General features: G+C 41.2%; 1 protein-coding gene across 5 annotated transcripts in view; it reads left to right on the forward strand.

The window, feature by feature from the left end:
* Positions 1-14,622, forward strand: part of SYT14 (synaptotagmin 14) — a 114,355-nt gene that overhangs the window by 38,235 nt on the left and 61,498 nt on the right. The gene's annotated exons all lie outside the window — the stretch shown is intronic.

The following is a 14,622-nucleotide window of genomic DNA, read 5'->3' on the forward strand; positions in this document are numbered from 1 at the left end:
ACAAAATACTGGAGTAAAAACAACAACCTTTTGCTCTCAGACTGCTCTGTACACAGAACAGTGGTCATTCCAAAGGTTGGGATCCTGACCAAATTGGCAATTTCAACTGACTCCCCATTTACGCTGTAGATCCCCCTTCATGTCATTCTGTAAACACAGCATTTCATAGTCCTCAGGGAGCTTTAATGGGAGGGGAAGGCAGAAAAGTTTCATACCACTGATAGAAAAATTGCCTAAACACAACCTGAGCCTTTTTTTTCCTGAATTTTAGAAATGTAACAAAATATTTTCACAATCCTATATGTGTGAAATTGTAGGTTTATAGAAGTTCTCAGAACATAAATGAGGCAGGATGTCTGCACTAGCTCTGGACGTGGATGTTTTGATTACTGGAATTGTTAAGAAGTCATTGTTGTCAAGAGACCAACTATTCTAAGGCTGCAATTGTAAGGATTTTTTTTGGAGAAAGCCCCAGTGAACAATATGGGACTTATTGCCAAGTAGAGCTGTTTAAGATTGTTCCCTAATAGTGCATCAGTTGGCCCTACTATGGATCAATTAGGAAAATGTGTTCATTTAAAATCCTTTAACCATTTGGAATCTCGAACATTCACATTTCAGAAGTATAAGAGGATTTGTTCAAACTTTTATACATACTTTCCCCTTTTGAGTTTATTTTAACATCAACACTGAAGACAGAAATGGCTGGTTATTTGAATCGCAGTTGGGTACGTTTACTAGGACATATATTGGGCAGGTGCTCTGCTGGGATATTATCATGCTGTGAAGTAAAAACTTTTTATTTTCTTTGATGTGTACCTAGGTGTTCTTGCATTGATGCAAGAATGTTTTGCTTGATCAAAAAGCACCAGTAGTCTGAAATGATAGGGTCCAAACCTAAATTTATAAACATTAATTTCAAAATTAATTCAAAAGCAAAGAATAAAGAAGATAAGCCAGTCTCTTGTTCAATCACTATGGAATTTCCTAGTCTTTTCTGCTCTCAGTGTTTAGTGTTTTCTCCTGAGTAGACTGTGTCTTGTACTGATCGATAGTCTTTTTATTTTATTTATTTATTTAAGATATTTCTCTTCTGCTGCTTCAGAGTCTGGCTTGAGGTGGTTTACTATTAAAATCACCACAATATGAAAACAAGCTGTTAATCATAAGCAGCATACAAACTGTCCATGAAACAGAACATCATTTAAAATTGATAACATAAAACCCATGAAGTTAAAAGCCTAGGTAAAAAGATGTGTTTTGTCCTGCCCAGGGACGTAGGTATAGATTTTTTATGGGGGGGGGGGTTCGGGGGTAGGGCCACACACCCCCCGCCCCTAGGCCATGCCTCCCCAAGCCCCGCCCCTGGCCTAGCGCTTATAAAAGCAGCTCTCCGAGGTCGGGGATGGCAGACTCCCCTCCCCTCCCCTGCCCCTCCCCTCTGGGCAGAGGCATAGAGGGAAAATGGAGCCTGGTGCAAAATCTGAGTTTTGCGGGGTGCCCCCCCCCGGGCAGCTGCTGTGATGCTGGAATCCACCCCCAAACAGCATCACTTTCAATGGTGTTTAAACTAGAGAGCCCAAATTCTCCTTTTAAATCCACCTTAGGGAGAATCTGGGGTCCCTAGTTAACCAACATTGAAAGTGATGCTGTTTCGGGGTGGATTATCCCCCACCCTGAAACAGCATCACTTTCAATGTGGCGTAGTGGTTAAGAGCAGGTGCATTCTAATCTGGAGGACCCGGGTTTGATTCCCTGCTCTGCCAGTTGAGCTGTGGGAGGCTTATCTCGGTAGTTCAGATTAGCCTGTGCATTCCCACACACGCCAGCAGGGTGACCTTGGGCTAGTCACAGCTTTTCGGAGCTCTCTCAGCCCCACCTACCTCACAGGGTGTTTGTTGTGAAGGAGCAAGGGCAAGGAGATTGTAAGCTCCTTTGGAGTCTCCTACAGGAGAGAGGAAAGGCAAGATATAAATCCAAACTCTTCTTCTTCTAAACTGAGGGACTCAGATTTTCCCCTCTTTAAACTCCATGCCTAAGGGGGTGGATTTTAAAAGGAGAATCTGGGGAAATTTGGGGGGTGCCTTGGCTGTCAGAGGTGACAATTGTGCCATGCCAGAAGCACCAAACTTCTTCAGGGTATCTTTAGGAGCTCTCTCCTCCTCCCAATGATACCACCCAGGTTTGGTGAAGTTTGGTTCAGGGGGTCCAAAGTTATGGACCCTCAAAGGTGTAGCCCCATCTCCTATTAGCTCCCATTGGAAACAATGGGGGATGGGGGCATCCCCTTTGGGAGTCCATAGCTTTGGACTCCCTGGACCAAACTTCACAAAACCTGGGTGGTATCAATAAGAGACTCTCCTGATAATACATTCCAGGTTTGGCGAAGTTTGGTTCAGGGGGTCCAAAGTTATGGACCCTCAAAAGTGTAGCCCCCATCTCCTATTAGCTCCCATTGGAAACAATGGGGGATGGGGCACCCCCTTTGGGAGTCCATAACTTTGGATCCCCTGAACCAAACTTCGCCAAACCCGGGTAGAGTCCCCCAAACAATCCCGGAAAGTTTGGTGCTGCTAGCCCAAACAGTGCGCCCCCTGCAGGCCAAAAACCAAAAAAGTACTAAAATGTTTTAAAAACCCACGAACGGAGGGGCAGAGCTTCGGACATGAATGGGGGGGGGGGTTCAAACCCGAGAACCCCCCTTACCTACGTCCATGGTCCTGCTGCCTAAAAAAAGCAAAGTAGAAATAAATTTTTGTATTTTCTATAAATGGAAAGAGCTTCACCAATTTAAAATACATGCATTTGGAAAAGTCTGTAATATTCCCTGTAAGCATTTTGTGGATAAATGTGTGGGGCCAGGACCACGTCTCTGGTCCTACACAGCTGAATTAGTTTAAGAAAAACTAAGTTAGAAAGACACCCAAGAAGCAAGTTTGAAATAGAGAATAAGTTTACTGGACAGCATAAGTATCTGACCAGGGTGTCCCCTTAAGGATAAGAGGCACACCCTTGATACAAAAGGGACCAATTTTTATAGACGCAAAAATACAAACGTCACACAATCATCATAGTCCATACCTCTTTCACGTGCTACCATGTGTGTTCAAGCCCCATTGGATCAGATCTGTCTCCTGGTCACAGTAAGACAACCTCTTATTCTACATCAAACGCTTCATGCTGTTAGTGCGTGCTCTCTCTCTGCGCATATACAAAGGGCAGCCATAAAACTAGCTTGCTGTCTCCAAGAAAAACCTGTTTTGCTAAGTTTTCTCCCAGAGAGAGAGATCCCCTTCAAGCAATGCAGCATTCTGACTCTACATACTTTTAGATCATAAAACTTCCCTTTCCCAGCATGAAATGATTCTAACAATTCCCCAGTTTGAAATGTTAAAACATGATTCTAATACAATAGAATTATAGTGAAATACTAATACATGTGAATCTCTCATTCTCATTTTTCTGTGTTCATTTAACTATATAGAAAAACACTTTTTGATTTAACTAATCATATTCATTTAGCTAACCCAAAAACCAAAGTTATAAAATGCATATTTCTGCTGTCACGTTGGCCCCTAGTGCCAAGATACTAAAGATGTTATCTTGCTTGCCTGCATAGTCACTGACAAGCTGGTAACATTCCTTTGACCTGCTGCAAAACATGCAGGCTTTTGGTCACTTACACAGAAGCTCCCATTTTGATTCTTAGCTTCTTTGGTTCATTTGGATTTTCCATATTTCTTGATTAAATACAATTTATACACATTCTGGCCCATCTCCACAAATGTTTTGTCATCCTTTAAGGCAGGCATCATTACATGCCTTTCTAAAGTGCTCAATAAGCTTGGACTCCACTTTACATGTGACAGAATAATGGCAAGGATATCCGCAGCTTTTTATATATGCTATTGGCTGTGTAGCTGGAAAACTTTTCAAAGTTTGGACAAACAAGCTCAAGGATTGCATAACTTCTTTTTTCCAAGGCTCTGGAACATCCATGTTTTTTTCCTACTATACCAGGGGTAGGGAACCTGCGGCTCTCCAGATGTTCAGGAACTACAATTCCCATCAGCCCCTACCAGCATGGCCAATTGGCCATGCTGACAGAGGCTGATGGGAATTGTAGTTCCTGAACATCTGGAGAGCCGCAGGTTCCCTACCCCTGTACTATACAATAGACCAGTGGTGGCCATGCTGGCCATGCTGGTAGGGGCTGCTGGGAATTGTAGTCCATTAACATCTGGAGTGCCATAGGTTCGCCACCAATGCAATAGACCTTAAAAATGACCATTTGTTTAGCTCTTTGATTCTTCAGTTAGTGCCTGTTGCTTGAACAGAATGAAAGAGCTAACAACACCTACATTTGTGAAGAAGCTTGTTTGGCATGACAAGATAATTTAGAATTTTTCAGCAGGATTACATTTGCCTTATATTATATGCAAGTATTAAAAACTTCACAAACTTTATTTCCAATTATATAACTGCAAGTTTCATTTGCAAAACTAGTCTTATATATTTCAATGAATGTCATATTTTGGGTGTAATGAAATTCATTTAACCCCAATGACTTTCAAGGAACATATATTGGTTCAATTAAATTTTTTAGCAGTTTTTGATGAGTTGAAGAGTAGGTGTCATCATAACTGGAATATTTTGACTGATTTTCACAGGAAAAAAACACAATTGAGTGGTCCTACTCTTTCCTTGCGGAGTACAGATAGGTGATGAGATATCTCTCTAGTTTACTGTGAAGTCTTCTGGAATTTCATTATGTCTCCTCTTACTTTTTCATCCATTCTCATTATTCTGCTGAAATAAAGGTTGGATGTGGTCCCACTAAATCTGAGTCCTTTCAAGAGTGATGATGAGAAAGCAATGTAACTTGGTAATGTGGGTTTGAGGGTCGTCATTCTAGATTTATTCCTACCTGAATGTTCATATTGTTTCAGGCAAGTCGTAGGATTAGAAAGCTGAATTATATTCTATGGGAGGTGGCTGTTCCTGATCATTTGAAAACTTCAACCTGTTTTTCTCTTTTCCTCATTATCTCCATTAAGCTGCTATCTACCAAGGCCAGAAATTGGCAGCCTTGGGCCAGTTCTGATATACTGAGATAGTATTCCCCAACTCCCATTTCAAATGCAAAAGGATTACGTGCTAGGCAGAGGCGGAGTGAGGGGAAACCGCGCCCAGGGCGTGCATGCGCCCTGTGCCCCTGCCGCAGCATTGCCTGCCCCCACCTCAGAATGCTCCCAGAATGCCATGCCCCTGCCATGCCTCCTCAACAGTTTAGCCACACCTGCTGCTCCGCCCAGGTGTCACGGCCCCCTCACCCTGTGGGCGCTACATCACTGGTGATAGGAGAGGTTACTGTAGCCCATTGCTTTTCTGGTATGCCAGTTTCTACATTTTCCTAAAAGTGGTCCTCAGCTAAAAACTCCAGTAAACTGGATGAGAACTTCTACTTGGAATTTTCAGGGGGGCTTCTGTGGAGCTGCAGTCTTAAAAAGAGTTTTCCTTCTTTTTATACAATCCATCTGCAAACTCCCGTCAACAATTACACAGAGCAGTGTGTTTCTAGTGTCATCTTTTTGGATTCAGGGCTGCATCCATGCAATATTTTGCTATCATTGCACAACAGCAGTCATTTGCCATTGGATTGTCTTGGTCGCATAGAAAAATCCAGTTACAAATGATTGCAGATGATAGCACAAAATTCAGTTATGTGACAATGCTGACCAAGTTTCCCTTCACGTCTGTTTTTGCTATCTATAACTAGACAAGTTATTCAGCAAAAGGGGTTATTTTTGGCAAACAGAAATGAAAGCTCTGTGTGAATGATTCTCTCTCTTTCTCTTTACCATTCTGACAACATACCTGCAGCCAATGTGATTAAAAATCTTCTGACATCAGTCTACTAATATGAGCAATGTAGTGTCGGAATGGAGAGTTCACACGAGCTAATGGAGCCTCCTCCACAAAAAGAAAATTTGTAATTGGCATAATCTTTTCATAAAAGTGAACCCATCTATTTCAGTGGAATTTGCAGCTGTAATGTTGACCATTCAAATAACAAGATGTTTTAAAATATAAATTGGTTGCTGATGTGTAAATGTAATTTACACTTATTTCTAAAATAAGAAACATTTGGAGTCTTATTAAAATGTATTACATATACATTTGCTTTGAATGCAGGAAAACGTAATGAAGGATGACCTATGGAGGAGAGAATTCTGCACATCCTAGAACTTTAGTGGCAGAGAAAGTGGGAACCAACAAGCTATAAAAGAAACTCACAAACACTACCAATCACTTCATGGAAGTTTAGAGAAGTAACATAGTGAACATCTGAAGTCTCTATATTAGAGTAGAAGTGAAGAACATTTTAGCCTTCCAACATCAAGAAGTCTTGTACTCTTTCAGCGTTAATTATGTTGAAATACATACTTGGGGTTTAGAAAAGTATCACTACAGCCTTAAAACTAATGTTTTAGTTGATAATGAACTGTGTAGCTTTATGAAAGTTTAAATACAAACACAAAAGAGTAGATAATTGCTCTATTTATGTACAAAAATGTAGGAAGATGTTAGGTGTGAAATAAATTGCTCCTTTGAATTGTTTCGGTTTTCACAAATTCTTGTCTATTTTAAGTTTCCAACAGGTTTTCAGACATCATGTTTACCTCATGGTGTTGGCAGCCATGATGAGAAAAACATGGTACTTATATTTAATTGGTCTTTCTCTGCTGTTCTTTTATATCATGTTTGCAGTTTTCAAAGCATTTTTCTTTCTCCAGTCTTCTAAGCAAGCATAGTTGATTTTATGTATTTACACTCCACCTTTCTTGCTAAGACTCAGAATGGATCACAAAATATGAAGCAGTGGAAGATAGTGAATGAATAATACTATGGAACTAGGATTACAGAATGAAAGAACCACATAAACACCAACTATGCAGAATGTATTGTCGAAGGCTTTCACGGCCGGATTCAACTGGTTCTGGTGGGATTTCCGGGCTGTGTGGCCGTGGTCTGGTGGATTTTGTTCCTAATGTGAATGTGTGAAACAGACTTTTCTCTGTGATACACCTCTGAAGATGCCAGCCACAGATGCAGGCGAAACGTTAGGAACAAAACCCACCAGACCACGGCCACACAGCCCGGAAAACCCACCACAACCAATTAGGCAGAAGTTTACTGAAAACAATATGAGAACAAGATTACAAGGTATGAGACAATGCAGGTGATCCCTATGGTAATCATTGCTGTAGACTACACAGTAAATCCTGCAAATAAGAGGGGCCAAGGCCATGAAGGGCTTTGTATGTTTCAGCCAGTACCTTAAACTGAACCCGGTAACAAATGAGCAGCCAATTGAGTGTCTGTGGAATTGGAGTAATATGCATTATCCTTCTTGCATCTGTTAAAAGCTACGCTGCAGCATTCTGGACCAGATAGAGTTTCTGAGTTGATTTTGAGGGGAGACCAAATTACAAAGCATTACTGTAGTCTACTCTGAGGTGTGAAGTCAAAGTGCCATTGCACTAGTTAGAGTATTCCAATAGTTATGCTAGTGAAACTAATGAATATGTAGCAATAAATGCTAATAGTATTGTGGTGTTCCCTAAAGGTATCCTTTGTAAGTGTTTAAAACTGGGGTGTGTGTTTGTAGATTAAAATATATATTACTCAGCAGGAAAGAATCTGGCCTACTTTCTGATTATTCTGTTCACCTCTAGATGGCCATATTCATCTTTTTAAAATCCAGTTATCTGTAAAAATGCTCTACTATCCGAATATAAAGAACAAGCAATCACTTAAGGTTTATCAACATTTTTGTATTACCTTTTCAATAAAATTTCCTTTTTATTTTCTGTTAGGATTCATTTTTGATTTTATTCAACTTGATAAATAATTAAGCATATTGTTAAGTTTAAAATATTTCTCTAGTAAAAGTAAACAATTTCTAAAAGTAAACAATTTAAAACTTCTTAGCAAGTTTAAGATAAGATTATAAACCTCATGAAAGAGGAGAAAGGTGTTCTAGTATTCTGACTTTCTGTTTCACTAGATCAGTGATTTTCAAACGTCATACTTTCAGTGAACATAAGATTGTCTGTTGACCAACCTATGCTTTGCAGAAGATTCTGGATCATATTCTAGGTTACACATACTGTTCCACACCATTGCACTGTTTGAATTGATGGTATAACCTGAAGCTCTTCCAAGAACATCCAGTGACTGCATGATGGGGAAGGTTAGTAGTTGTGGGAAAGCTGTCTTTCAGGAAAACTTTTATGCTATTTCTGATCTTCTCAATGAGGAAATCTTGCAACATTTCAGAGTTGAAATTCCTGAAATAATCTGAGCACAACCACTGTAGTCTTGCAGTTTATTTATTGTCTAAAGAGTGACCTAACCTATGTTCAACTGGAACTTCATATAGCTCATCAGGTTAGAGGCTTTGGGCTAGATCCAACCAGGTTTTTTTTGATGAGGATAAGGTTGAGAAGGAACCCTTTGGACCTACCCAAAAATCTATGCTGATTGGAAAATTCTAAGAAATCCTCATCATCCATCTCCTCTGGATCCTCAGGGTCTGAAACAAAGAAAAAGATGAGAGAAAAGTTTCCTCACGCAGAAAAAGCAGGTCTGAGACATGATCCTCTGGAAGGACTTTGTTTTGAGTCTGAGCAGAAACACAAGAACCTGTTTCTACCAATGTGGTTACTCCCACCTCTGCCCAAGGATCTCTGGTACCAGTACCAAGCTCCTCTGACCTAATGGAGGCCAACAAGCTGGGCCCTCACTGGGACAATACAGATGCAACTGTACAGATGGCCTTGGAGAACTGAGCTGTACAAGTGGCACCCGCTTGGATGACGAGTCCTTGGGGAGGGAGCTACTATCCCTGAGAGTGCACCAAAAATCTAGTCCCCATCTCGTGGTCTAAGAAAAGGAGGAGGGGAGAAAGTTCGGGATCAGTCCCCACTGCGCAGGTACAGTCTGGATGGTGCAAGAGGCATGGCTTGCTGGAACAGCAAAACAGTCCCATACTCAGAAGATGCTGCCTCTGATTTCTCCTTAGCAGTGGCCTCAGATCAGGAGGTAGGAGACTAGTCAGATTAAGAGGAGGACTTTGCAGATAAGTCAGTATGGTTCTTCTGGGGGAACACTTCTCCAGACTTTAAGAAAGTGATTGCTGCCCTGAGATGTAAGGAAGAAGTGTCTGACTCAACCTCCAGCATTTCTTTGAGTAAGTTAGAAGCAGGGGCGTTTAAGCAACCCTTGCATCTTATTGTGAGATCCCCTTGCCTGAACAGTTTGATAAAGTAATAAAAGTGGAATGGGCCACCCTGGGGTAATGCCCCATCCTCAGGAACTCCTTTTAAAAAAATCTGCTCCTTAATGAAACATCCAGTGGAGGATTTAAAGATTCAATTGGTTGATGCCCCAGTTGTGGTTTTACATTCAGGGGCAAACCTTTCAAAGGATGGTGAAAACATTCTTAAGGACCAGTTGGACCAAAAGGAAACACAAGGCAGCAGTAAAAAAGGTTCACGAGGCCAGTTTCTTATCAATCAGAAGATCAGTGCTAGAACCATGGCAGTCTGGGCAGATGATCTGTTCAGAGAACCAGAAGTAGATTCCACCACTCTGAGGAGGTCACTTCTCAAGATCCAGAGTGCTGCCCAGTTGTTATTGTTGTTGTTGTTTCCCTGTATAACATATAACTGAAAGGTGGATTCCCTGACAAAAACAAATCTGGCAACAGAAAAATTTCAAGGTAGACTTTGGGCAGAAAGCCCTGGAGAACGACCTCATTGAGGCCAAAGAAAAGAAGAAGGCCCTCCCTTCCTCTGCTCCAACAGCTTCAAAGGACAAGGAGAGCAAGGCAAAAGGACAGTCTTTCTTTCATTCCTTTTGACTCTTCAATTCAGAGACCAGAAGGGATACAAATCATCCAGCAAATAGCCCTCCAGAAGCAAGTACCACACCAGAGGAAAACCATCCCCCACAAGAAGTCAGCAAGTCCACCATGTGACAATAAAGTGAGGTTTTTTAGCTCTTTTCTCCTAGGCTTGGGGGAGGAGACTAAAGGACAAATGAATTTCAGGCATCATCCAGGAGGGTAACCAAATAGAATTATCCTCTCCTCCCCCTCTCTTTTTTCACAAGTCACCTACACCAAAATTGTCTCAAAAAGGAGTGGTTGTACAAGATCTGATAGAGATAGGGAAATGGAGGAGATGCCGGTCGAGGAACAAGGGAGAGGGGTCTACTTACCTCTGTTCATGGGGCCAAATAAGTCAGGAGATTGGCGAGCAATCCTCAGCTTGAAAAGGCCAAACCTGTGGGTCAAGAAAAGAAAATTCAGAATGGAATCACTCTGCATGATCCTGTAGATGATACAAAAAGAGGATTTACTTACTTCCTTGAACTTAAAGGAAGCTTATCTACATGTGCCCATCCATACGGCTTTTTGGAGGTTCTTTTGTTTCTGCATAGGCAGCACCCATTATCAATACTAGGTTCTCCCATTTGGCCTTTCTGCAGCTCCTTGTGTCTTTACCAAGGTGCTGATTGTGGTGGTAGCCCACCTTTGCTTATGGGGAATCCATGTTTACCCTTACCTGGACAACTTCCTAATCAGGGTGTCGGAGGAGGACGTGTTGTCCAGACTTGCACAGGATGCTATCCAGGCACTAGGCAACTATGGATTCCTTGTAAACAGAGAAAAGAGCAGCCTCTCTCCTCAAAGGGAGTTGATACACTTGGGTGCTCAGATCAGTAGTGTCAGAGGTGAGGTTTACCTGCCTGTGAACACACAGTGGGAAAATTGTGGACTTGACTACAACAAAGAAAAGACTACAACAAAACATGAGAGAATCCACACCACCCGCAAAGAACTCACAACTATAGACAAGGAGTTGCTACTACTCCACATCCGTCAAAAAATGAGAAGCCAGGACTGGGACAAAATTGACAACCTCACCTACAGAAAAATGGAGAAAGACATTGCTAACCACACAAAAAGACAGAAGCAGAAATTCATCAAAATCCAGAAACATCAGCAACAACAGAAGCATATGAACCACAAAATGCAGCATTCAGACTTGTATTAAGGAGCATGAAATACGCTGTCGGCTTAACCATCCTGAAAAATCTGCAGTTGCAGAACATGTGTTAAACAAAACTGGACATAACATTTTATTTGAGAACACTGAAATTCTGGACAATTCAGAAGGTTACTATGTCAGACTGCACAAGGAGGCCATTGAACTTCACAAACACCAAGACAACTTCAACAAGAAAGAAGAGATTCTGAAAATTAACAATTTTCATCCCAACACAAAGAGATAATAATTAGAGTGGAAGTAAGAATACTTAAATGCTTTTCTATGACTAGACATTCCACTGCTGACCTAAGGGTCACAGTCCTAAAACAGCTAAACTTCAAGGGGAGATTTCAGTGTGAGATTTCTGAATTTAAGTTCATTAACAAATTTGGAATGGACCCCCCTAGGACTGAATAGGGACACAGGATTCTTCTCACTACATATGCTAAACTTATGCCCCTAAGAATTTCCATCCCCACCTTAATCAAGCTGGTTACAGTTCACATTGTACTTCTATACCCCGAGTCTTTTCTTTGCAACACTTCTTCCACCTTTAGACTTATGGATCTCCATTTCTACTTGTATTTAACAAAGGGAACTTGGACTCTTAAAAGCTCATGCCATCTAAAATCTTGTGGGTCTATAAGGTGCTACTGGACTAGAATCTAGCTATTCCACTGCAGATGGTTACTCTTTGAAACTATTTTAATTTATGTTTCCTGATACGTGATCATTCACATGTTTGCATAGATACTCACGATCAATGGTTGTATTGTTTTGAAAGTGTGATTTTATAAGTGTTGCTATTCCTAACCTACCTTCATATGGTCTCCTTTTAGCCTAAAGGTGATGAGATTAAGACTTTGCTTTATTGTAGCAGTACTGTTATGAGATTTTTCACTGGTAGAATGTCTTGAGTGCAATATGTGGCCCAGTACAACCCCATGTTTTGATCTAATGCATTGTATTTGCCTTTGTAACTGATACTATACAACTTCTGCCTTGCAAAAAAGATCCAAGATTGAGTAAAAGTCCTAAAGTACAAACAAAGGGATAGTAATGGGAAAAGTAGGGCTCAAAAAGAAGCAGCTGGCTTTTAAGGGATTTTAAAAGGATTGGTGTGAAAAGAGAGGATGGATACAACCCTTCTACGTACAGAGGGCAGTATTGCAGAAGGCATGAAGACTGCAGTGGGCAAAGGTAACAAAAAGAACTAGCTAGAGTTGCCTTTTTTTAACTTTACAATCTCTGCATCTTGAAGAGCTGTATGACAAGCAAAAATGTAAAAAGCCCAGTATTCCTCATCACTGTATGCCAGGGGGAAAATGTAGTCAGTAATGGAGTACAAAGACAGATTTATTACATACATGGAGCATAGGGAGAAAAAAGTAAAGATGAGAAAAGTGCAGATGCATAAACTTAAAGATAGAGGCAGTAGTTGAAATTGGAACTGAAAGCCGCAGGGACCAAGTTGATTGTTACTTTATTAAAAAGATAAGAGCTGGTAAAAGGAAACTAATAATCTAGATAATTTGTGTCTCATGAAGACATATTAGTTTAGTGCTAGATGCTGAGATGAAAGCTGGACCTTGAGGAATGTCAACAAGGAGAAACAGGATGAGGAGCAAAGGGAATGCAAAAAGAGGCCTTACAGACGATATTTTGGATATTTCAGAAGCAATATTAGGGCAACCACGTTTGAGAATGAATGAAGCTGGAAAGTATATTCCTTGGCTGCATTAGGACTCAGACTTTCCAATTTCACTATGGTGATGAATCACTATCAAATATTCCTTTGGGAATATTGTCCTACCTAATTGACTCTTTGCAAGAGAATAAAAAGACTGTGGGATCTTATTTGCTGTGGGTTCCATACTAGGGAAGAAGCAGTTAAATGCAGCCAGTAGAGCTATGGTGTTTTGAGGAGGCATGCTTGGTTCAAGGCTTCTTCATTACCCCCTGACTCTAAGGCCAGAATTGAAGACCGTCCTCTTGAGGGTAAGACCCCCATTAGTGAAGAGATGGACACCAAACTGGACAGGATCAGGAAAAGTTGTCTCACTGCAAAGTAGATAGTATTACCACCCAGACCATTGCATCTTTCAAACAAAGGTATTTTCCATGCTGTTCCATCCAGTACTCTTATAGTAAACCATATAATTACCAACAATCCCATTTCAAGTCTCCATCTGTTCCCCAACAACAAGGGAAATGTTCTCAACAGAGGCAGAAAGGGAGACAAAGCGTCAGTCCCCCAAGGATCCCCATTCTAGAGGTAAACTGGCTACATGACTCTGAACATCATTTTTGTGACTGGTTGTCACTGCTTTCTGACTGTTGGTCATTCATCACTCAAGATTGTTGGTTTCTCTGTGCTCTCTTTGAGCCCAATTTCCTGCAGTCATTTTGAAAGTGAAGGGAGAGATTGTTCTTCCCTTCATTCCTGAAGTGACCATAGAGACAAGAAGCTGATTCAGAGGAAGCACCTTCTGATCCTGCTGCTCTCCAACAACCAATTTGTTGCAGGTGAGGAGGGGCAAAGGAAAAAGGGGGCATTTGCCATCTCCCTCTTTCCACAGTTCATTAAGGGACTTCTTTCTTATAATAATTGAGAGTCACCCCAAAAAGATAAGATCATGGTGTCCATAAACTACTTACTGTTAAATTAAGGGGAAATAAATGGATGAATTCTTGTACCTTAGAATACATTACCTGGACAAGACAACATTGATGTAGGAATGAATATTTCCTCATCTTAATATTACTTGACCAGAGTTTTAAGAAGCCACAGTGTAGTTATTCTTGACTTAGGTCTTACATATAACAAGATTGAACCCACCAAGGAGTTTCCTCTTTCCCTTCTTCGAAACCGACATACACTCTCCCTCTTTCCTCCCCCATCTGCTTCCCATCCACTACCCACCCTACCTTTATCTCCTTATCATTCTTTACCCAGACCAAGTAGAGTAGTACTGGTTGCTAGAGCAGTCCAAGTTGCACACTGGGGAACAGGCAAGAACTTGCAAAGGGCACCCATTTTCCCATCTAAATTTCCCCACACCATTTTTTCCCTTCCTAGTCAGCTCCATATCAACTGTCTCTACTTCCTTTTCCGATTCCCACCCACCCACCCACCTTTCATCGGCCCCTACATCTTCAGCAATATTTATTATTTATTCATTGATTTGTACTCCACCTTTATTTAGAAGGGGGACTCAAAGCAACTTATTTCATTCTCTTCTCTATTTAAAACAACCCTGTAAGGAGGGATAGGGTAGGAGTGAAAAACCACAGGAAAGGGCCACTCCCCTTGCCCACCCTGGGTCCTTCCCCAAATGAAAAAGGAAAAGAGGAGGTCTGTCTAACTCTGCTTTTCCCTTCCAAGGGAGGGTGGGGAGGAGGAGGAGGAACAGGCAGCGTATGTAACCAATTGGCTGGGTGCTGCTTTCTTCACCTTAGGCAAGTCTTGTGAGGACCAAGCACTGCTTCTTTCGTCTCATGC

This window comes from Sphaerodactylus townsendi, linkage group LG01, assembly GCF_021028975.2.
Source record: "Sphaerodactylus townsendi isolate TG3544 linkage group LG01, MPM_Stown_v2.3, whole genome shotgun sequence".
NCBI lineage: Eukaryota > Metazoa > Chordata > Lepidosauria > Squamata > Sphaerodactylidae > Sphaerodactylus > Sphaerodactylus townsendi.